This window comes from Sapajus apella, unplaced genomic scaffold, assembly GCF_009761245.1.
Source record: "Sapajus apella isolate SASKATOON/1434 unplaced genomic scaffold, GSC_monkey_1.0 scaffold45, whole genome shotgun sequence".
NCBI lineage: Eukaryota > Metazoa > Chordata > Mammalia > Primates > Cebidae > Sapajus > Sapajus apella.
In genome coordinates, this window is record NW_022436985.1 from 17,969,376 (window position 1) to 17,993,978 (window position 24,603).

At 35.7% G+C, this 24,603-nt stretch overlaps 1 long non-coding RNA gene across 1 annotated transcript; it reads left to right on the plus strand.

The window, feature by feature from the left end:
* The first annotated feature begins 2,721 nt into the window (after nucleotides 1-2,721).
* LOC116524499 lies at nucleotides 2,722-22,284 on the plus strand. The gene is made up of 2 exons (XR_004257358.1): nucleotides 2,722-7,834; nucleotides 21,806-22,284. It is a non-coding gene; the product is annotated as an uncharacterized LOC116524499 (long non-coding RNA).
* The last annotated feature ends 2,319 nt before the right edge of the window (nucleotides 22,285-24,603 follow it).

The following is a 24,603-nucleotide window of genomic DNA, read 5'->3' on the forward strand; positions in this document are numbered from 1 at the left end:
TTCAAAATTTCCTGCAAGCAATCTTTGTTGTGAGATTTTTAAGACGTCTTTGGATATACCTTTAAAATATTTTATCTCATTTCACACTGTCTTAAATTTGACTTTATAGTATATAATATTTTTTCCAAAATTATACCATTGTGTACTTTTGAGAAACAGATGGATGGGGTGAAGATTACGGATTATCAGAAGAATTCTTGTTGAATAGAATTTTGGAGACTCAGTCTGTTGGCAGAAAAAAAAAGCTTTCTGCCACTTATTAGCAGAAACTGAGTAAAAAGACAAATAATTCTTTTATTTTCCTCCTGTGTTAAACTTTTTGTAGGGGTAAATTGAGTTAGTTTTGTATAAATTTATTAGTCAGCTTGGGTTGGCATAACAAAATATTCTAGACTTGGTGGCTTAAACCACGAAATTTTATTTCTCGTAGTTTGAGGCTGGACGTCTGAGATTAGGGAACTAGCATGATTGGTTTCTGGTGAGGCCTCTCTTCCTGGCTTTAGGATGACTGCCTTTTAGATGCTGATTGTATCCTCATATGGTGAGAGAGAGAGCTCTGGTCTAGCTTTCTCTTCTTATAAGGACACTAATCCCATCACAGGTCCCCACCCTCATGGCCTCATCTAAATCTAATTACCTCCCAAAGGGTCCCCCTCCTAATACCATTACATTTGGTTTTAGGACTTTGATACATAAATTTTTTCAATCCATAATAATATGTTCAATCTATAATAATAAACGAGAGCTTCTCTCATTCTGAATATGAATGTGCAATATTTCAGTGGGTTTCCTCATTGTTGGAAGAGAATAATCATGAGACATGCATTTGTTCAATGTTATATCAGATCTCCTCTTTGAGGTTTATTTAGACTTTTTCTTAGTAACTGGCCATTTTATACTTTCCATTGGGATGACATGGCTAAAGCAGGAAGCTTTTGTTCTTCACCTCAATTTGATCCCTATCAAATTTCTCTTTTACTGTTTGTCTTTTAAACAAAATGTAAAATATTATATTTCACAAATGGGCTAAAAAGAAACTATTGCCTATCCTTTCAGTACAAAAGAACAGAAAAAATATAGTATTGAGATTCTGCATAATAGTATCTAGTTTAAAAGTATTTCAGAAACACAAAAGGAGAGAAAAAAGATCACAACAAGCAGGCAGGTGGCTGTACAAGAAAAGGAACTTTATAATCGATGGTATGTGTTTCTGAACACTTGAGTTACTGCATAAACACATCCTTAATATGGCCATAACAAACAGCAGGATATGACTTAATGATCAAATAATAAATAACGACAAAAAAATTAAGCTACAGGTGTTACATGGTGAAGCCCTGAGCCATGGAGCAGAGTTTAGCCAAGTAATTTTAGCTCTTCTGCAGGATTTTTAAATCTCTCAAATGAATTCAAATCTTTCTATGAAAAAGAAATGTTATTTTAAAAAATATATTATTCATTTGTATTTTACCTGTTATATTAGACATTATTTCTAGTTGGTTAATAATTGTCCATTTAATTATTTTTAACAAAGCTTCACCGAGTGCCTACTCTGTGTAAAAACTCATGCTAGGCACCATGAATGCAAAGAGGTCTCACAGCATAGTCTAGTAGTGGAGATGGAGAGTAACTTTGCAATTACAGTACAGGATGACAAGCTCTCTTTCAGAAGAAAAAAGAGATGGCTTGTAAGAAGGGCCACCTAAACCCATCTGGAAGACTCTCAGAGGGAGCCAATATTGAGGCCACATGAGACTAATTTGAAAAACGGAGTAGGTAGAAGAGTCCTTCTAGGGAGAGGAAGAAGCACGTGCAAAAGTGTGAGAGGCTTGGCTCAACCAGTACTTTTTAGTTGAGTATAACTGGTATATAACAAGTGCAAAAAGTGGGCAGACAGATAATTATTATGAAGAACCTTACCTGAAGTCACTGTGAGTGAAGCCGTTGTAAGGTTTAGAAAAATCAAAGTGGTGACAGTGTGGCAAGCAGGTTAAAGGGGATTACAAGTACAGATAGGAAGATCAGTTAAAAGGTTTTCATGGTAAACAAAGTAAGAACTAATAAATTTCTGAAGGTAGTCACAGTGGACATAGATAAGTGTCAGTAATTTAAGAAATATTTTAACAGTAGAATTAATTGAGATTGATGAAAAATTTGATAAGAGATAGGAGAGTAAAGGAAGGTGATAGGTCAGAGATGACATTTAGGTCCCTGATTTCAGTGATGCATACGGGTGCTGCCATCTACCTAGATAGCAGGGTAGTCTGGGAAGAGAAAAAGATTGGGAGGAAAACTAATGGGTTCAGTTTGAGATGCATTCCATTTACAGTGTCTTCTTAGGCATTCAAGTGGAAATTCTCACAGGTAGTTTTATTTAAAGGTCTAGAGACAAGGAGAAAAATCTTGGCTAGATATGTATATTTAGGAATTATTTCATACTTAGTAGCAATTGACACCATTAGCATTATTATATTATCTAGGAGGATTGGCCAAAGGATAAACCTGTAGCAATATTATCTTTTTTTTGAGACAGAATTTTGCTCTTGTTGCCCAGGCTGGAGTGCAATAGCGTGATCTCGGCTCACTGCAACCTTTAGCTCCCAGGTTTAAGCAATTCTTCTGCCTCAGCCACCCTAGTAGCTGGGACTACAGGCATGTGCCACAATGTATTTTTAGTAGAGGCAGGGTTTCACCATGTTAGCCAGGATGGTCTCGATCTCCTGACCTCATGATCTGCCCGCCTTGGCCTCCCAAAGTGCTGGGATTACACGTGTGAGCCACTGTGCCTGGCCTGATTGTGCTTCTTATCTCTCTACATGAAAAGCAACAGAGTAGGGCTGCTCTTTATCTCTCTACGAGATATTAACAAGTGAATCAGGATTTTTGTGAGCCTGGCTGTTTCCATTTGATGGGAAGGAAACCTAAGTTCAGTCTCAAGCCTAAGCCAGCTTCTAGGACAAAATTTACTGGAATTTTCAGTGACACAGATCTGCACAGTTCTACATTTTATTCCCACCTCTTCCATTTTAGGTGGTAGTGATTGCGGTATTGGCCAGATTGAGATTATGGTAGGCAGATGCAGCAGGAGGAGAGGCATACAAATTGAGGAATAGTCAAACGGACGATTCAATGCTGGATTATTGTCCACATAAGAAATGAGAACAAGAAGAAACTGATGAATGGGTAAGAATAGAAAGGCGAGTAAATTTCTAAGTCTCACTGAAGCAGGATGTTAACAGTAGTGATGAGATAACTAGAAGTACAGGAATCTGTATTCAAACAGTGGATAAGACTTTTTTAAGATTTCAAAGTTTTGTTAGCTCTGGATGTGATCTCTATCAGCAAACCCATTTATCTTACCTCCATCTGATATTTTATTCTTTCCATGGGCTTGCTGTGGGATCCTGTGTCTTAGTCTCCTCTTGGCTTTCTTGACTATATGGTTTGACTCTAAGTTATTCTCTATTAGCCCTGGAAACATCTTTGTTGGGGACAAGTAGCTCACTTCTCCAAGACTCGCTCTAATACCTTTAGAATGTGCATGACTCATGGGGAAGTCAGGAAAATCACTTCCAAACCTTTTACCACGAATTCTCTCCCAGCCTGCAATTTCCTCCTGCTGCGATTTTTTTGCTTTCTCACTTAAAAAATCCAGACTACCAAACAGCTCTTGCCCACCTAAATAACTTTCCATGCAAATCATCAAAATCCACTTCGATTTTGCCAAATGGAGCAAGAAACTTGGATCCTTTCACTGTGGGAAATTGCCTTGATGCCACTAGTTCTCTCATTTTTCCTCCCATCCATCAGTGAACTTTTTAGCTTACTCAAAGCATTGCTCCAATGCATAGGATTTATGGTTGTGAGGATTTCCAAATAATATAAATATTCCACATTAATATTTTAAATTAAGACATGAGACATTTTTCCTAACTGAACATAGTCATGAACCTCTCACGTCTATTCATCTGCATCAGTTTGTAGCACTGAATACAGTAGCTCTCCTAAAAGCCCAGGCAGTGCACAGGTCTTGACATGATGAGGTGACAATGTTGCTATGGTGATTTTGCAGCTGTCCAAATAGTCACTGGTTGATTTTACCTAGCAAGAGTTTTTGCAAAAATTGCTTTGATTAGAGTGAAATCAAACTCCTATTTTTTTCTCCCCTGAAAGCTGCAGTTAAGATGGATTAGTAAGTACTTTTAGATTAATTAACCCTGAAGGGATAATGGGAGAAAAGTGAGGAAGATTGTTGGCAGAAGTCATTGCTGGAATCCTTCTGAACGGAGTATTGACATTACTTGCAAAGTCAAAAGACTAGAAGACAATGAAGTTAAACTTGGCTTGTCTCTCACATGATAGATGCTGATAGTACAAGTTCAGGGAAATTTAATCCTGTCATACGTATATTGAATTATGTGGTCATGGCTTTGTTTGGTTCTAGTCAGCTTTAATCAAATAAGGAAGAGCTTGGTAAAGTAAGCGTATAATGCCCAGAACAACCTGAAAACTTGAAAAAGTGTTGGTGCTGTGTTGTTGTTCTAAAGACCACTGTGATATTAAGCAAAACGAGAGGGAAAATTTTACCTATTTTCTTTCTGCCACTTGGAGTGTTTATTCAGGGTCCTCATAGTCATAAATATTAAATAATCTGTGAAAAAAAATAGAATCCAAGCCAAGCCTGTGTGATCATACCTGCAACTGCTACACTTATTTAGACATAAATGCAGTCTAGCATTACACGTCCTTTAAAAAAATGTTTTCCCAATGATTAGAAGATAAGCTCAAATAAATGAACACACATACATATGTCTAAATTGATGAGTAGATAAATATTTCAGTATGTAGTTACTAGATTTCTATGTATGAGTAAACATATGGGAGAAATTTAAAATACGAAATTAGTCTCAATGAAAGCATAATATCCCTAGGTATTATTTTAGTTTTTAAAAATGGCTAATGAAGGAAGGAAAAGATGAATGAATGCACTTATTCCTCTTAGAGTACTGGGACATGGTTTTGCTTGAAAACCGTACACCTCTAGCTATCTCATTTCTACTTTTAATATCCTTCTTTCCTAACCTCAGTGAGACTTGGAATTTACTCACCTTTTTATTCTTACCTATTCATCATTTCTTCTTATTCCCATTTCTCATCTTTTACTGTGTGTATATTTTACATCTATCTTAAACTTATATGTATAAGACATAAGGTATATTTTATGTCTTACATGTATAATAATCTAAGTGAAACAAAAAGTAACAAAACATTTTCTTCTCCAAAAATTTTTGAGAAAGATGGATTTTCCAGAAAGATGTGTTTAGTTTTTATCCGGTCGTTTTGTGTACCACCTGGCACACTGGAGTGTTACCCCAATTAAAAGACTTGTAACTCTGGGTGAACAGTGGAAATATTAGGGTACCTTTTAAAAATGCTAATGCCTAGTCCTCACTGAAGACAAGTTAATCTCAATCTCTGTGGGTAGCATTAATACTTTTATAATCTTCCCAGATGATTCTAATGTGCATCCAAGAATGAAAACCACTTCTGTAGCTGGATACTTACTTCAGTTTGAGAAATATTGATGAGGTTAAATTAGACAGAAGTTATTATTGTACTTGTCTTCACATCTTATCTCTTTTTGAAATGTCCAGTATATATAGTTTACAAATTACATAAAATATATAAAATTATATAAAATAATTTCAATAATTTGAAATTATTTCACTGGGACCTTAGAATAGTTGTTGGCACAATGGTAATCTGACTGCAGAGAAATGTAAACTTGGTCCACCCTGAAACACAAGCATGGTGTGTAGCCACATAAGATCCTGAATCAGTAGCTTACAAGCTATTGATTCTAAATTTGAGAAACAAAACTCCTATTTCTTAATATCTTGGACATTATTTTTTCCCCATGGTAACTTCTAACAAATAAAGTTTTCATTTTAATATAGAAATTGTTGATTTAAGGAAGTATTTAGTAATTATAATTTTATCAGTTTGAATTCTAAAACCCTACCAAATTCTTCTACAATATTTTCAGTATTTGCTGAAAGATGACATCCCTCTTGCCTTAATCATGTGCCAGATTACTCGTAAACCTGTACCATATGCCACTGCAATTTGCTGATGGGCCCAAGCTGTTTTGGTAGATAAAAAATCCAAAGGGATTAGAATGGCTCAATCCTCACTGTGAACAGAGCAACTGCATAGGACAGCTGTATGCTCTCTTTTCTCTCCTTGTCCATACAGCACCTCTATTCTCTCAATTTAGGTCATTGATAACCCAGACCTGAAGTTCACATCAATGCCCACAAAAAATATATTTTGCTCCAAATAAGGCCTTTCTTTAGAAACTTAGACAGAAACCAAATGTCAGAGACACACACAGCATGCAAGAAATGGAATAGATATTTTTGTTTGTGAGAGTAGTAAATGTTTTCCCCAGTTTCGGCTTCAGGATGGTCCTAGGGGTGAAAAACACTTTTAAATTGATGAGTGACATAAAGAGTCTTTCTCCCTTACTTGGCTCCTGTTTTCTACTCAGTGTAATTAGTGGTGTTATTCTCTGTCACCAGTGTTTACATGACTACAAAGTTTTGTTGTTGTTTATAATAAAATGAATCTCGGAGACATTTGACTTGAAATCAGAGTCAGATGGTTGATTAAATTATTAAAATTTAAAATAACCTTTGGGAAAATGTAATTTTCTGGAAAACATTTTCCTATACTCTTACTTTTTCTTTTTAGTACAAGGAGACTTACCCCAAATAAGGAAGTCATTGTGTTTTATTTCTTGTGTCTTGAGATCCATTTTCCTGATAGCAACCATTCATTTTAAATGTCTGACACAGTTTCTTTAAAGATAAAGCAATAAAACATATTGCTTTGAAGCATTCTAGTTATTCATACTGCTAAGAGTGCTTTATACAAATATCAAACAGTGGGGAAATGCTAACTATTCAGAATTCTAGATTACTATTGAATAATTTGCACTTTGCGCAGTTATGTGTAGGTCTTGGAGGCTAGAATAATTGAAGTTTAGAGTTGGAACCATTGTAGAAGTTCATCATACCACATTTGAATCATCTCTGTGTTATCCGCTTGCTCAATTCAAGAATACTCTCTAAATTTTCCTGAGAATCTTATTGGAAACTTCTAGTGATGAAGAATGCAAGAGAGGCATTCTTATTGCTGAGTTTAAGCCTCCCTTTCTATAACTTTAATTCAATAGGTCTGCCTTTGAGAGCTCAGAAGAATAATATTAATTTTGTTTTATTTCATAATAACCCCTCAAAGACTTCTTTGAGAGGCACACATCTAGACTCAGAAATTTAGCAGCCATGATGGCAAGTTTTATAAATGCACTTGCCACTCGCTGTATACAGGGAACAATGTTATCACCTCAAACTGGCCAGTAACCATGTCTGTGTCCCCAATTGTTGTTCAGTCAGTCATTAATGACTAAAAGTATCTTCTCAGCAATCAAAAATGGAGTGTGTTCTCTTGTGAATCCTCCTTATTCTCTTTTTGTTGAACATAAAGTGTGGCTTATTTAAAAGACATGGCATCGCATCATAAAAAGGGACTCATATCCTTTCCACTTTCCCCGTGGTGGAGAGTTCTTTCTTAATCACACATTAATTATTATATTGTCTCTTAGACAAGTTTCTTTTTGTTGAAGTTGACACAAACATAATAAATAAAGGGATTATTATTATTATTATTTTGTATTAACAGGACTCTAGCACAAGACCGACAGGATTTAAGCAATGTAAGCAAGATTTCTCTGGGTCTCTTATCTCTATTGGTTTCATTACTCCCACTCCAGGTAACGTTTCTTCATGCTGTAAATGATATAATCATAAATAGCCTCCTTGAGTTCATATCATTCCCATTTCAGTGACCCTGTGGGAATGGAAGAGTTCCTGTATGCCCTTGCATAAAAAAAAATTACACACACATATATACCATGGCCATAGGATGTGATACCATGATTGATGAAGTCAGAATCACATGCCCAAGTTTGTACCCAGGTCCCAGTAACTGGCTTCTTCTCTGGTCTCTCCATCCCTTTTGTTGTCTTCTGCCCCCATCTAAATGCTGTAATGCTGCCTTGGCTTCTTGTGCATTCCAGCAGTTCACTTTTCTTTATCTTTCTCTTGTATTATGATTCTTACCAAAAATGAGTAATTGTGTCTTAACTTTTCTAAAACTTAGTTCAACAACTATAAAGTGAGATAACAATACCAATACCAAGGAATTATTATAAGAATTAACTAAATACTGTTTCCTAGTAGATTGTTGAACAAATACAAGTTCTCTCTTTTCATTAGAAAAACATTATTAAACAGTTTTAAAGGAGGTAAACATATTGATATGGAAAGTGAGATTGATTAAATGTGTACATAATTAATATGAATGCTGTGAGCTTAAAATTTGAAACTTCCTAGTGATTTTTGGAATTTTGCAAGTTGGGGAAATCTATTTTTGAAATTATGATGGTTCTACTGTTGATTTCTGTCCCTAAAATGGCCTAAATGTTGAATACATTTATGAGTATATATATTCAAATTCAGAGATCAATTGTATTACACCCACAAAAAATTTCTGTAATGTGGAAAGATTTAAGGCAGAGTTATTTATGACTATTAGAAAACAAAACACAGAATTTATGATGTATGCTCTGAGTTACACAAAAATGTTTTTCAGCTACCAATTTAAAAAAGATTCCAAAGGATGTTTGTGTTAAATAAAAGCTTAGCATTTCCAAGCTGTACAGGTATATCTATTTAGTTTTGATAGTTAAATAAAGTACCATTAAAATTGTTTTTAAAAGTTAAAACATCTTAAACAATTCTTATAAACAGAGTAAATAATGTGGGAAATGTGAAATCACAAATGTTTTTAATCATTAGAGATGGCCTTATATAGTTTCATCACTTATGAGCTATCAGGCAGCTGTAACTTGTAAAAATGAGTTTTATATCATATTCCTAAATATTATGTACTTTCTCTTTATTTTTGAAGACATGTAAATATGCAAATGCACTTTTTGAGAGAGATATTTTTGTTGTTATTTACTTGGTTATACCAAGTTGTTAAAATAGGGTTTTAAAATTCATTTGTTAAGACATCCCAACAAAAGCATAACCGAACATGCTACCAAAATTATTTACGTCCTAGCTTCTTTACAAGAAAGGTCACCTTTCTGAGGCATAACAAACTGGCAGATTGGGGTATAGAGAAACATCAATAATTCTGAGCACTATTAGGGACCCATTTGGTAGTGGGGCAAATACATTTAAGTTGGGTGCTTTTTTCCAGCCATGTCCAGGTGAGTGTAGATGTAATCGGAGTTGAATGTAATCAGGTTGAGGTTTTTGCAGCCTAATATGATAACATGAGAGAGGTGCAAGAGAACTGAGTTGTACACAAAAGAGTGCTTTTCATGATAATAGTGGTTTTATATTAGATAGGCTGTGTGACTTCTGAGCCTAGGTCAGAAAAGGCTTTGAAGCCTCTTCCTGGCTCTCTTGGGGCATTCACTCTGGGGAAGCCTGCTGCCATGGAAGAGGTCCACCTGTAAAGGCAACCATCCTGAGTTCCCAGCAGCAGCCAGCAGCCAGCAGCTAGCATGTGGTTGAACTATCTTTTATGTCTATCCCAATTTTGTCTTCAGGTGACTGCAACCCCAGTCCTCATCTGACTGCAGCTGGATGAGAGACTCCAAGCAACTGTCTAGCTAAGCCCTTTCAAAATTCCTGACCAGGAATTCATGAGCAAAGTATAGCAATCATGCTGAGAGACGGTTTTAACTTCCTCCCTCTCCCTGATACTCACCTTCAGCTGTCATGACCCTTACTTCTCTGGAATATCTTTTCATCTCCATTTTCGTGCTACTACTCTATTTCCAGCTAATATTATCTCCTCTTAAACAAATATAAAAGCCTTCTGGTTTTATCCATACCTTTGATCTCTCCCCAGTATCATTTAATTTGAAAATTAATTCTTCTAATACATGTGTGATACTAAGATTCATTTTATTGAAAGAGTGTTTTTGTTCAAATGAATTCTCTCACCTTATGTTAGGATTTCCATGGGAGGTATCACATCTTACTCATCTATGAAATCCCAGAATCCTTTTTGTATATTTGCTTTCTTATTATCTAGATACACTCAATGACCAAGCAGCATCCACAGGTCATTCTTGTCTTCATCAATTTCACGGCCACAGAAGGTAAATATAGGACCTGATAATGCATGGAGGGAACACTGCAGGGTAAGATGAGAAAAGCAGTCTAGGGTCACAATATGAGGGTTCTGGAAATCTGGGTTCAAAAATGGAATTTTTAGTTAAATGAGGGAGCCTAGGGACTTCTTACATGGTGACCATCTTCCCAAAGTGAGCATCCCTAGAGAACCAGGAGGAAGGAACATAGCCTTTTATGATCTAACGAAAGAAATCTGGGTTAGAGTAATGTTCTTAATTATACAAGGCAGCATTGATTCTCTTTGATATGGTTCGTCTGTGTCCCCACCTGAATCTTACCTTGAATTGTAACAATCCTCATTTGTCAAGGGTGGGGCCAGGTGGAGATAATTGAATCATGGGGGCAGTTTCCCCCATACAGTTCTCATGATAGTGAATAAGTCTCATGAGGTCTGATGGTTTTTTAAATGGGAGTTCTCCTGCACAAACTTTCTTGCCTACCACCATGTAAGATGTGCCTTTGATTCTCCACTGCCTTCCGCTGTGATTATGAGGCCTCCCTAGCCATGTGGAACTGTGAGTCCATTAAACCTCTCTCCTTTATAAATTACCCAGTCTTGGGTATGTCTTTATTAGCAGCATGAAAACTAATACACTCTTTCAATAAAATGAATCTTAGTATCACACATGTATTAGAAGAATTAATTTTCAAATTAAATGATACTGGGGAGAGATCAAAGGTATGGATAAAACCAGAAGGCTTTTATATTTGTTTAAGAGGAGATAATATTAGCTGGAAATAGAGTAGTAGCACGAAAATGGAGATGAAAAGATATTCCAGAGAAGAGTCATGACAGCTGAAGGTGAGTATCAGGGAGAGGGAGGAAGTTAAAACCGTCTCTCAGCATGATTGCTATACTTTGCTCATGAATTCCTGGTCAGGAATTTTGAAAGGGCTTAGCTAGACAGTTGCTTGGAGTCTCTCATCCAGCTGCAGTCAGATGAGGACTGGGGTTGCAGTCACCTGAAGACAAAATTGGGATAGACATAAAAGATAGTTCAACCACATGCTAGCTGCTGGCTGCTGGCTGCTGCTGGGAACTCAGGATGGTTGCCTTTACAGGTGGACCTCTTCCATGGCAGCAGGCTTCCCCAGAGTGAATGCCCCAAGAGAGCCAGGAAGAGGCTTCAAAGCCTTTTCTGACCTAGGCTCAGAAGTCACACAGCCTCATTTCTATCATATTCCATTGGCCAAACCAGTTGTAAGCCCTCCTAGATTCAAGGGGAGGGGATTATAGACCACCATATTCTTGGGAGAAGTATCAAAGAACTTTTGGCCATTTAAAAAGAAATAGCCCTCCTATAGTAAAATGGGAATAGCTTATTACACTTGTCCATTTTGCTATCTTTCCCCCAAGTGACTATTAATTAAATAATTATGCCTATTTAATAATTCCACCATGAAAACTTTAAATCTTGGCTGTGTGAATTACTAGATGTGTGAATTTGGAATAATTTTACAATATAGTTATACCTCAATTTTCTTCTCTGGAAAATGGAAATACAGTAGTGCCTACCTCGTAATATTGTTGTGAGGATTAAATGAAATAGTCTTTATAGAGTCCTTAATTCTTCTTATGGTAAGCCCTCAGTATATATGAGCTGCTAGTTTTTGATGAGCATGGCCAAGCAGATTCAAGTAGAGAGGTTCTAATGGAATGTTATCATCATTATTTACTAAGCACTAAGTATGAGTAAGGATTCCATGCATGCTAAAACATATTATCTTCCAAATAAACTTCCAAATAATCTTTCAAATTATCCTTCAAATTATCCAGTCTTCCAAATAATCCTTCAGGATTGTGTTTTTATTGTTGATTTACAAATAAGTAAACTGGGCCTCAAAAACATTACACAACTCCCTCTACATTACACAACTAGTAAACTTACACAGTGGAAACTTGAAAATTATCAAGGAATCCATTAATGGTTTTGCAAAAAGCTTTACTCTAAAGAGGGATCAGCAAACTCCAGCCTATTGCCTGTTTTTATAAACAAATTTTATCAGCACACAGCCACTCCTATGTGTTTACGTATATTCTATGGCTGCTTTTACACTTCAACAGCAGTGTTGAATAATTGCAACAGGAACTTTGTGGCCTACAAAGCCTAAAATATTTACCATCTGGCCTTTTGTGAGAAAAAGTTTGCTAACTTCTTCTCAAAAACATAAAAGAAAGTGTCCTAAGTGGAAGTTTTTGAACTGACCGTGGCCTTTGCTGAGTAACTAAACCACACAACATGTAATGGAAATCTACAATATTTACAGACGGATATGTATAAAAGGGCCAAATTGCTCACTGAAATTAGAGAGGAAGTCCTACTCTTCATTCCCTACCTCCAGAGATGTTCCCTAAGATAAGACAAAAATACATGAACTGCACCCAGATTTAAACATTAATTTTGGGATGTTTGCCAGACCAGATGGTTAGAAAAGCTAAGTACCATTGATTTATTTCTTACCCTTTAGAAAGCAACATTAGAGACAAGGGACCTTATCAGAACAAATGAGAATAAACAACAGAATGCAGATCAGAGGAGAATTAAGAACAAATGCTATTGGATTTTATTATGCTATAATTAATTTTGTATGTAGAAAAAGCACTAATTATTAGCAAATTGTAAACTGCATCACCCAAGCTTTAATGTTGTATATTACATTGTGACTATAATTTGCAGTACCCTGAGAATGTTCTTTTGCAAATGCAATTAATCATCTACCAAGTATCTTTTCAGTATTTAGTAAATGTTAGAAGCTTAGAAAACAGAAATTAATAACACTTGATCTCTGCAAACATTATTGCCATGCAGTAATGATTTCCATTGTAAAGGTGTGCCAGTGTCCTTTAATTGTCTTGGATCAGAGACCCTACTGAGAATATGATCAAAGCTGCCATCCCTATTTCCAGGAAAAAAAAAATGTGCACTGGTATTTACCAAGAAAATGTTACATACAATTTCAAGAGGGTTTAGATTTCCTGCAGGTCATGCATGGAATCCATACAGGCTTAACCTCATTTTTAGAATCTTTGTGGTATAGCATGGGCACAAATGAAAGATTGAGCCAGTGTATATGTATTTAGGGAGTGTGTGTGTGTGCATGTGTGAGTTGGGAAGGAAGATAAAGCTTCACACATAAGTTATGTCTTAGCTTCGTCTGCAGGAGATTAAGATGGAAAAATAGTTTCTAGGCAGAAGGAATGGCTTATGCAAAAGTAATGAGATGTGATTTGGCCGGGGAATTCAGCAAATCAAGGCAATTTGTTGTGAATGACACAACTTTAGAATGGAAGAATAAAGCTTTGGAAGAAGAGGCTGGAAAGAGGCTAGAGACTGGATCACAGAAGTTTTTGTATGTCACATCAGAGTGACGGTCTTTTTATTTTAATCTTTAGTTTCTTTTTTTTTTTTAATTGTACTTTAGGTTTTGGGGTACATGTGCAGATCATGCAGGGTTGTTGCTAAGTGCACATATAACTAGGTGGTTTGCTGTCTCCATTCCCCCTTCATCTATAGCCAGCATTTCTCTCCACATGATCCCTCCCCACCCCCCACTGTCCCTCCCCTAGACCCCCAACTGACCCCAGTGTGTGATGCTCCTCTCCCTGAGTCCAAGTGTTCTCATTATTCAACACCCGCCTATGAGTGAGAACATGTGATGTTTGGTTTTCTGTTCTTGTGTCAGTTTGCTGAGAATGATGGTTTCGAGATTCATGCAAATCCCTACAAAGGACACAAACTCATCGTTTTTTATAGCTACATAGTATTCCATGGTGTATATATGCGACATATTCTTTGTCCAGTCTATCTTTGATGGGCATTTGGGTTGGTGGATCATACAGCCCTAAAGTGGATGCACACTGTAAAACATGCCATTCCCCAGAGAACATTTAAGGTCATATATTTGTTTCAGCCTTGTTGTTTATTGTTTATTTTCTCTTTTCTGTATTTCTTTTTTTAAAATTAAGTATATGCTAATAAACAAAGATCCTTATATATAACATATCATAGAATTTGATTTAATTTTGTAGCAATCCTGATGAGTAGATTTTATTTTACCTGTTTTACCAGCAGGAAAACTGAGACCTATAGAGGTAACTAACAGGATCAAGTCCACATAGCTAAAAGTGGCAGAGCTGAGAGGTAAATATACATTTTTTTCTGACTGTAGGTTCTATCATTTTCCCCTGGGCTAAGCTACTGAGCCTAACAATTTTTTTTCCGTAAGAATAATTCATCATCTCTGGCTAATGTAGAACACTACCTTAGAGCCAGTCAGATTATTAATTAAAATCATACTTTAAAAATGTCCAGAAATTTTGAAGGGAATAGGATTTATTTCTCTGCTCAGTGGTCCCTTCCCCCTTACCTACCCTAACTTAGTTTTTTATTTTGGTAAAGAAAAAGTTGGAGGTAAGCTTATAGCTGAGGTTTAACTGAGCAAACTGGACAGACTATAAAGGCTAAGACCTAGATTACAATGCTCTGGGAATTTCTTTCCATCACAAAATCTAAGCTACAGACAAAATTGCTGTATAATAGAGACAATAACTTATTAAGAATTTTAAAAAATGTTTTTAGGGTTCTCTAACAGGAGTGAAAATATGTAATTACATAACCACAACGCGAAGAAGGCATTAGCCAAGGAATACCAGAAACTTGATGTACTTGCAAATACAGTCTTCTCCATTGTCAAGTATGGCTTTGAAGTCTCTCTCTTAGCTTTGCTTATTGGCATAACCAATTATTTCTAGATGGCCTTCCTAACATTTGAATTTAATTAGCTCATCAGTTCTTATTGAAAACTACCTGCCAATTAAATACCACAAATTTTGTGATTATAGAACACGGAGGAAGGGGCAATACACTAGTGAATTTTGTTTGGGATAAGATTTAGAACACTGTCATGAGAAACATCAGGCTGAAGCATGGCACAAGGCCTGATACCTTAATATCAGTTGAGTGCCTCTTAAGGATATTCAAAATCCAATAGAAAAGCAAAAGTTGATGATTGAAGGTATCAAAAGGGAAGAGGCTTTAGTAGATGAATCTGGCTTGGTTTGTAATTGTGTGCGGGGCCTGCTCTGATTATAATACAATAAGATTCATCACTTGGTAAAATAGTTTATAATGAAGCTCACGGAATCACACCAACAAGAAAGAAGGGAAACGTCAAAGGCACCTCCTCATGTGCCATAAATGACAGGAAGAACATCTGGAACAGAACATTCTGGGCGCTATTTGTCTGTGTGCCCTCTTCTCTGGAAGAGAACATCTTATCCTGTTAACTTAGAGACAGGCAAATCACAGCTCTGTTTATGTGGAAGTTGCTGTGACCTCCCCGGCATGCTTTCCCGTCAGCTGGATCCCAAGCATAGCCCCATTTCACAGCCTTGCATCATTTTCTTGGAACACAGCCATGTGGAGAGGGAACAGCTGGGAAGGGATGACTGAAAAAATCCCCAAGGATTCTACAGAGGGTCCAGAAAGCCTCTTTATACTAAATAAACTTAAGGATCTTAAGGTTACTTTTATCAAACACAATGATAGTACAAGGAGAAAGGGAAAAAAATGCAAGTTTGAGTAGTGTGACCACATTGCAAGGCAAAAAACTTTTGTAAACAAGGCTTAAAGTTTTGTATATTTTTTAGCATTTGGTAATATGATGACACACGTTTACTAGAGCCTAAGAACAGATGTTCTTGATACAACAATAGGGCATAAAGTCCTGCAGAAAATACATAATTCCTATTGTGTTTTAATAATCAAATTCCATATTTTAAGGGTTCTTTCCATGGTTCAGTGTCACTCTTCACATTGTGACTCATATTTTAAAAATCTCATTTTTTAAAAAAAGCCACTTTAGAACTGTCGATATATCCATAATACAAAAGAAAAATATGTTTTAGTTATTTAATTTTATCTTATTCCTCTGCATTGAAAGATATAATTACTAATGCATATCTCAAAGATATATGAAGTAACTTTTAACCTCTATTTTGGTTATTTAAATGAATTTCATTGCTGCTTTATAATTGACAAGCTGGGTATTATTGTGAAAATTTTTAACCTCTTTGTGCTTGAGTCATTGCACCTACAAAATGGAGATGATATCAGAATCTACTTCAAACAATTGTTTAAGAATTAAATAGAATAATATATGTAAAGTACTTAGCAAAGTGCTTGTGACATAGAAAGTCCTCAGTAAGTACTAGCTATAATAATCGTTCTCATCATCATAATTCATTCAAATGAATATCATTTAAATAATGATAGCTCTCTTTTAATGGGTCAAGAATACACTAATTTTAAAATAAGTTTATGTTTATGATAGCATCTAATGTCTGTTATAAATTTCACAGTTTTCACTACTATCTAATTCGAAAACACAAAAAAATGTCAGCACCCTCCAAATTTAGTTAGTAAGGGAATTATAGATAATGAGTTTTTGGAAAACTTATTTCAAACTCTAAAAATTTTCAGGTTTAACTTTCAGGCATGATAATATTTGAATGTGACAAATCTGAAAATCTCAATAATGAAAGTTTGTCAATAATTATATTTGCAATCACATACTTCACCTAATCTTTAAAAGTAGTATGTCAACATAGTTTTGAGGTTTTAAAATTTGTTTGTTCAAAAAAACCTGGAAATGTGTATGCCAATGTGAAAGGCTCAAAAAAATGTACCGAGCAGAGGAAGTTAAAAACAATGTTTGTGAACTCCAAATTCATCTTGTTTGCTATGTTTTAGGCCACCAGATTCTCAAGCTTTTTGAGAAATGCTCAGAGATGATTGGAAAGTGTTTTGAAATCAGAAATGAATGTGTCAGTGTCTATTTGCCATAGCAGGGAGCCTTCCCTTTGTGTAAAGGGCAGCCAAGCATTGTATTTGGCTCTTCATGCATGCATCCCAATGACATAAATGGGAGCGTCAGGTTGAAATCTTTCCAGACTTGGATACATCATGTGTTGAATTCTTTAGATCTAGATATTGTGATCATTTCCAGGCTTAGAATTAGAGGTAATGAGAAGTAAATGCCCTCATAAATTACTTTTCTAAAAGTTTCAAACATAACTTAATTGAGCCAACTCTTGATGTAATAAACAAGGAAAGTTTCCCATATCTCTATGTAGAAGTATACTGCATCAACACGATTAATATTTCCATGTTCCAGAAATTCTTTCATTTTGGCTTATGGTAACCTTAGATTACCTAATCGTCACTTGTTTACATATTTTTTTCTATTTTAAATTATTTTATTTTGTGGATACATAGTAGGTGTATATATTTACAGAATAAACAGATGTTTTGATACAGGCATGCAATGTGCAACAAACATATCATGAAGAATGAAGAAAGGGTAAATACTTGACATGCGCTCAAGTATTTACCCTTTGTCTTATATCAAGTGAAATAATCCAGGCCTGACAGTCATTTGTTTTAGACATCCTCCAAAAGCAGATTCTAAGACAAAATTCTCTGTCTATTGAGGCGGTTTATTTACGAAGCAATCTTGGAAAGCAAGAAGAAGATTGAATAGGAAAGAGGAAAAGCAAATGCAATAATGCATTATTGAGTTCACCACACCAGTGATGGCTAGTTTTATGGTTCGCTGTGAAGAGCTTTATGGTATGCATTTCAGAATTGATCCAAAAGGAGTAGAGAAGATATCTGTCCTTTAGCTTCTGTGTCCATTGGTCAAGGAACACCTCACTAATATTTACTTCCTTGCACTTCACCTCTCAGTTATTCTTATTCCTTCCAATCCATCACAGAATCATTTTCAAGATAGTGGCCAAACTTGCAAAGATTTAATAACCGAGGTTAGTTGAATGAAGTATAGTTCTCACTGCTATAGCTGGTCCTAAAGCCATGTTCAATATTTTCTGTCTTCCATTATCCATTTTGAATTTTCCTTATATTTGTCCAGTAGCTGATCTAGTTGTATGCATCGTGGAGAGATCCCAGAACTAAGGGTTTGAAGCCCTAGTTTCCTTGCCCTTGTTGGACTGTGGTTGTTGAAGTTGCTGATTCTGTTATCACTGAGTGTAGAAGCTCCAAAAGCCATCCCAGTGAGTCTCCTCCTTTCCAGATATATTCTTGCATGATCTCAACATGTAACAGCAATTCCAATTCCTCATGGAAATCAAGGTTATTAACCCCAGTGTAGTTAACTCTTTGTCTACTGATCCTCCAGCATCATGAGCTCAACATGACCAATGATAGTAATAGTTTCAAGCATAGTAGAACCCTTAAAGTGGTACACTGATGGAAACATTCCATCCTAGGAAATAGGACTTTGAATACAACCTAGTATGGCAGTGACAGGAAGCATATATTCTGAAAGTGAGTCATTGAGGGTGATGGTGGAAATCACTGACCCTACATCTACCTTTGGTTTCCAAACCTTTATACTTTTTCTGCTGGGGATACAGGACTGGGAGTGGGACATTGGTTCGGAGTACAAACTACATGCTAGGGGACTGCATCCCAACCTCACAAGATGCTATCCCTGAGCTGGTGCCTTTGCAAAGCCACTTAATGGGCTATTCTATTGTTTCATCAGATTAACTGCTTTTGGGTGATGAGGTGTCTAATAGGTCCAATGGATTCTGTGGATATGTACACATTCTTACATCTACTTTGCTGTTAGTGTCTATTAGTGTGAGGCAATGTTATATGTGATACCATTATCAATGATTCAGGTAAATAATCATACTGTTGGAAAAATGTTCTGTAGGTATGAAATGAAAACCCAGATTTCAACTGAAATTAGACAGTTGATAGTCTCCTCAGGGATGGTGTCACATTACTGCTAGTGTCAAGGCATTCTGCAGTAGCAGTAACTAGATCATTTTTGGTAAGCAGAAGCCCATGCTACTTAGTCCTCTATCCTCATTTAGTCCTCTATCTCATTGTCAGGGTAATCCTCTATCCTTGAGTCAATAGCCATTTCATTCATGACTCATTGTGTCAGCACCACTGTGGATGAGTAAGAAAGACAGTCATCTTGTCCAGTTGGTTATTGGTGCCTGTTCTATGATGGATGCTCTTCAATGGGCATTAATGTGAGACATGTATTTGCTTATTTGCAAACTTTGTGCCTACTTCCATTATTTTATCTATTTCCTTCTTTTTCACACTTCTATGCCTCTCATCTTTGATAATTATTTCTTCAGGTGCAGGAGTCAATGCCTAAATTGGTACAAGAGGCCCAGACTTTTCTACCCCTTCAAGTGCTAGCTTTTGAGTGAGCCATCTTGATACCAGTCCATTTGGGCTTTCAGATGACTGCAGTCCCAGTTGACATTTGAGTACAACCATATCACAGCTCCATACAGTGAATGGCCTAGCCAAGCCCTAGCCTAACAAATGTGGAACAATATAAAGTGTTTGCTTCCATAGGTTGGGGGTAATTTGTTGGGCACCAATAAAAACTAGAATCAGTTACTATGTGCCAAGTACTCTGCTCCATCTCCATGCATCATCTGAGTCAACATCTTTACTCCTGACAACACTCTAAAGTGTTATTTTCATGTTAGAGATGAAGAAAGTGAGTTTCAAAGAGGTTAACGTTCTTCCAATGCCATGTAGCTAAGAGAAGAAAGAGCTGAAATTCAAACCCAGTCTAACTGTAACCTGTGAAATAAGATTAAAAGAAACAAATTTATAGAGTAATGCTCACTGTTTAAGTAGGAAAAAAAACCTGGCAACATATATGATATTAATTGATTTAGAAATACACATATTCAATAAGATAATTACAACATTTTCTAGAGTTCAGCATGTGCAGGCTGGAAATGAAAAATTTGGCTGAGAGGGCCCTAGTGAAAACAAATTTAACTATTACCATATGAATGTTGTTGCCTGAATAGTGCTGATGCCAAATTGCTGAGCAAAAGGTATTGGAAATAATCTGTAACAATTTTTGTAAAGATGTTTTGGCATGAAAATGAGGAGCAATTTTATTTTGAAATACTGAAAAGCATGAGTGAAAACATAATTAGTATCTATAAAAGTGGATAAGTATAGTGCTTTGCTTTAAGTGACCTTTGATGAATTCTAGTTCTTTATTTGTTTATTTTTTCTTTTTGAGACAGAGTTTCACTCTGTTGCTCAGGCTGGAGTACAGTGGTTCACAATCTCAGCTCATTTCAACCTCTGCCTCCTGGGTTCAAGCGATTCTTCTGCCTCACCCTTCTGAGTAGCTAGGATTACAGGCACATGCCACCACGCCTGGATAATTTTTGTATTTTTGGCAGAGATGGAGTTTCACCATATTGACCAAGCTGGTCTTGAACTTCTGACCTCAAGTGATCCACCTGCCTCAGCCTCCCAAAGTGCTGTGATTATGGGCATGAGCCATTGGGCCCAGCCAAATTCTGGTTCTTTAATATGCCATTACCTATTTAACCTAACTCTCAAAAGGAGAAATCAGTTTCTTTGCTTATCATAGTTTATAGGTCTACTTTACCATGCTTTATAGGTCTATTGTCAAAACAAATATGAAATTACTTCAAAGGTTCTTTCCTACATCCTTCTATAATATTTGGTATTTAGGGAATAGGTTGGCTATTTAGAATAAATTTATTAGGATTTGTTTTCTTTGATCCATGGTTGTCAAATATGAGAGTGCATAGAGTCATCTAGGAATGCATAATAAAAACTGTAAATTCCTGAGCCACATTGCCAGAGATTCTGATGGAAAGGCTATAGGTTGAGGCCTAGAGATCTACTTGCAAGGAAAGCACTTAGAAATTTCTTTTGTGTATGACCTGAGTATCACATTTGGACAAATATTGACCTAGGTAGTATGCCAGTAATTTCATTAACTGACATCAGATTATAGAGTGCCATTCATCATAAACTGCCAAATGTGTAGATGTCAGATATTTAAAGGTATATGCTTTCTCAGAAAAAAAAAAAAACTACTTTAAAAAATATTCAAGATAAATTAAACTCCTAAAGTATATATAAAATGATTAGTATAATATTTGTAATATTGCTTAAAGTACAGATATATCAAGATTCAAAGGTGTGCAACAGCCTTAGCACAAAATGTTTTCTTTATGATATGGATTATATTTAAATATAATTACATATAAATATGTTGGATTTATTATAAAAATTATGTTGCATATTACATATAATATCTCATAATTATATGTTGTATATCACGCATATCACATACATGTATACATACATGTGTATGTTATATATTACATATTTCATATAATATGTCATAATTACATAGAAAACATAGCCGTTACATTACTATACATTAAGTAAAATAATATTTAGTTTAACTTAGCTATTAGCTTAATTAAAATTGCGTGAAAACTTGCAAATATAGATAATGAGAAATAGAGTTTAAGCAGTTACAGAGTAGTTACAAGCTGGCTACTTATTTGTGTGTTCACAATTGCCTTGAAGTATCAAAACTCAATATAAAATCTATAAATGCTTTTATTGGCTTACTTGCTCTTGGACTTGATTTATCTTTACCTATGTATTCTTGTCTTTCAGAATTACCTCAGTAATTCTACATAGAATTTCCCCTCATCAGCTATGAAATAGTCATATCTTATCACAAAATGATCACCATCTGAAATGAAAAGGAGAAAAGAGAGTCATTTAAATTTTTCCTTCAAAAATTCAATTTTGTATTAATTCAACAACTAATCTATTAAGTAATCCTTATTACTAGACATTCCCTCAATACTAAGAATATAAAACAAAACAGAATATCTGCTCTCTAGGATACGTGTTATAATAGTCCTCTGCACCTCAAAATCTTGAGTAAATTATCTCAATGTTTTTCTGAAGTAATCAGTTTCCTCCTGTATCTATTTTTTGCTATTAAATGAATTAGTAGAATACATTAAGAGAAGGGGCTTTTAAGTCTGCATTTTTAAGAACTCTACTCAAATCATCTCCCAGCAATGACTTGTACTGTAGAATAATAACTTTCTCACCTATAAAATAACTCTCTCATCTATAAAATATATATGATAATGTTTAATTCACAAAGATGCTTTTGTCAAAGTAATTCAGATTGTGTGCGTGTGTGTGTGTGTGTGTGTGTGTGTGTGTGTGTGTGTATATATATATATTTGTTGTTGTTGTTTTGTTTTGTTTTTCCAAGAGTCCTACTTTGTCACCCAGGCTGGAGTATAGTGGTGCTATCTCTGCTCACTGCAACCTCCACCTCCTGGGCTCAGTGAAAAATATACAGAAAGTAAAGAAATATTAATTCAAAAAAATCTACTAAATCTTGGCAAAAGCAGTAAGAGCTTGTGGTATTTGAACTAAGACCCACACCCTGCTTTGCCCTTCCATATCAGTAATATGCAATATCCACTCGAGATTTGTACAGCTAAGAACATAGGGTTGCCTCTAGCTCCAAGTCAGAGTGCTATTCTCCTAGGAAGGGCAGGACATTAGCATTTTTCATCCTGCTTCCAGCTACTTGTTCTGAAGTTAAATTCTGTGTAAGTATAATTGAGACATGAGAGCTCCTTCCTTTCCACCCCCACAACCTCAAGCCCCTGATACATAGGACAGTGACTCACTCCTTGGGCATAACTCCACTAGAATATTGGGGCCTGTCTTTTCCTTGGCTTGTAAGGTAGAGATTCCAGGCTGAGAGAGGAAAACTGAGAAGACTCAAAGCTACTACCTGTGCCCTTCTATTCACTATTCAGCTTCTAAAGCAGTGGAGCTGTTACTCAGGGAGAGAAATGGACATTATCCTTATGCCCAGGTCCAGAACTATGGCTCATAGATTTTTGCCCAGGGTGGGAGAATCAGGCTATAAAATCAATTTGAATCTCTTCCCAAGGGGACTGACTTCATTTACAACACAATTTGAAAAAATTTTAAGCCTAAGTGTGCTCAGAAAAGTGGGGATTGTAGTGACAGGCAATTGGGAGGAAACTGGTAGATTGTTTGGGGATATAAGCTAAAATGTTGACTGGCTATTTTGTCAGACAGAGCCACAGAAGAAACAGCATGGAGGAGCCCTTCTTAGGCCTGACCAAATTTCAAACACTACCTCTGAAACTATTCCTGCAAAGAAGTCCATATTTGATTGGACCAGTCTGCTGAGAAATTCAGACTTCAGGACATTGCTGAAAACAATCGAATAATAATCTAGCAATTATTGGAGTTTAATGGCTGGATGTGGTCAGGGAAAGAGTCAAGGAGATATCTGCCAAAACTACTGTCATTCCAGTGTGATCATAGACTCCCCAAGGCCAAAAACAGCATTAGAATCTTCCTGAAGCAGGAAGTGTGTGGTAGGTGATATACTTCACTCAAATAATTTACTCAGTCACTAGACAAGTAAAAATCAATAACAACTACAAGTCTTGGAGGGGAGGAACAAGTACCTTGAATTGCTATACTATCTATAATGTGATTTACAACAAAAGTTATGAGACATGTAAGAAACAAAAACATAAGATTCTTATGCTGGAAAAATACCTCACACACTCTATACTACGTGTGTAAATGACCAGATATCAGGTTTGACAAAGATTTCTAAGTAGCCATTATAAATATCTTCAAAGAAAACTGTGATAAAATAAGTAAAAGTGTGATGATAATGTTGCAAGAAATAGAGAACATAGAGATAGAAATTATTTTTTTAAAGAAACAAATGGAAATTCTGGATTTGAAAACTTAATAACCAAAATAAAAAATTCACTAGAGAGGCTCAACAGTATATTTGAACAAGCAGAAGAAAGAATTTGCAATATCAAAAACAGATTGATAAAAATTATGCTATCTGAAAAACAGAAAGAAAAGAACAAAAGGAGTATTTGAATAGCTAAAATATTGCCAAATTTATTGGAAACGTTAATTTATGCACCTAGAAAGCTCAACAAATTTCAAGTAGGATAAATGCAAAGAGATTTACAGACAAGTCATAGTTAAAATACTGAAAGCCAAAGGCAAGGACAAAAATCTTAAAAGCACCAAGAGCAAAATGACTCATTATTTACAAGGGAACTTCAAGAAGCTTAAATGTAAATTTTCATCAGACACAATGGAGGCCACAGGGTGGGAAGGGATATAAAAAAGGGATGGACAATATAATCAAAGTTCTCAAAGAAAAAAATAAACCTTTCAACCAAGAATCCTATGTATAGCAAAGCTATATTTCCAAATTGAAAGTAGAAAAATGACATTAAAAGATAAACAAAAAGTGAGCTAATTTGTTGTTTGTAGACCTACCTTACAAGAAATACTTAGGAAAGTTTTTTAGACTAAAAGCAAGTGACCTCATTTTTTTTTCTTTGATTTTTAATTTTTTTTTACCA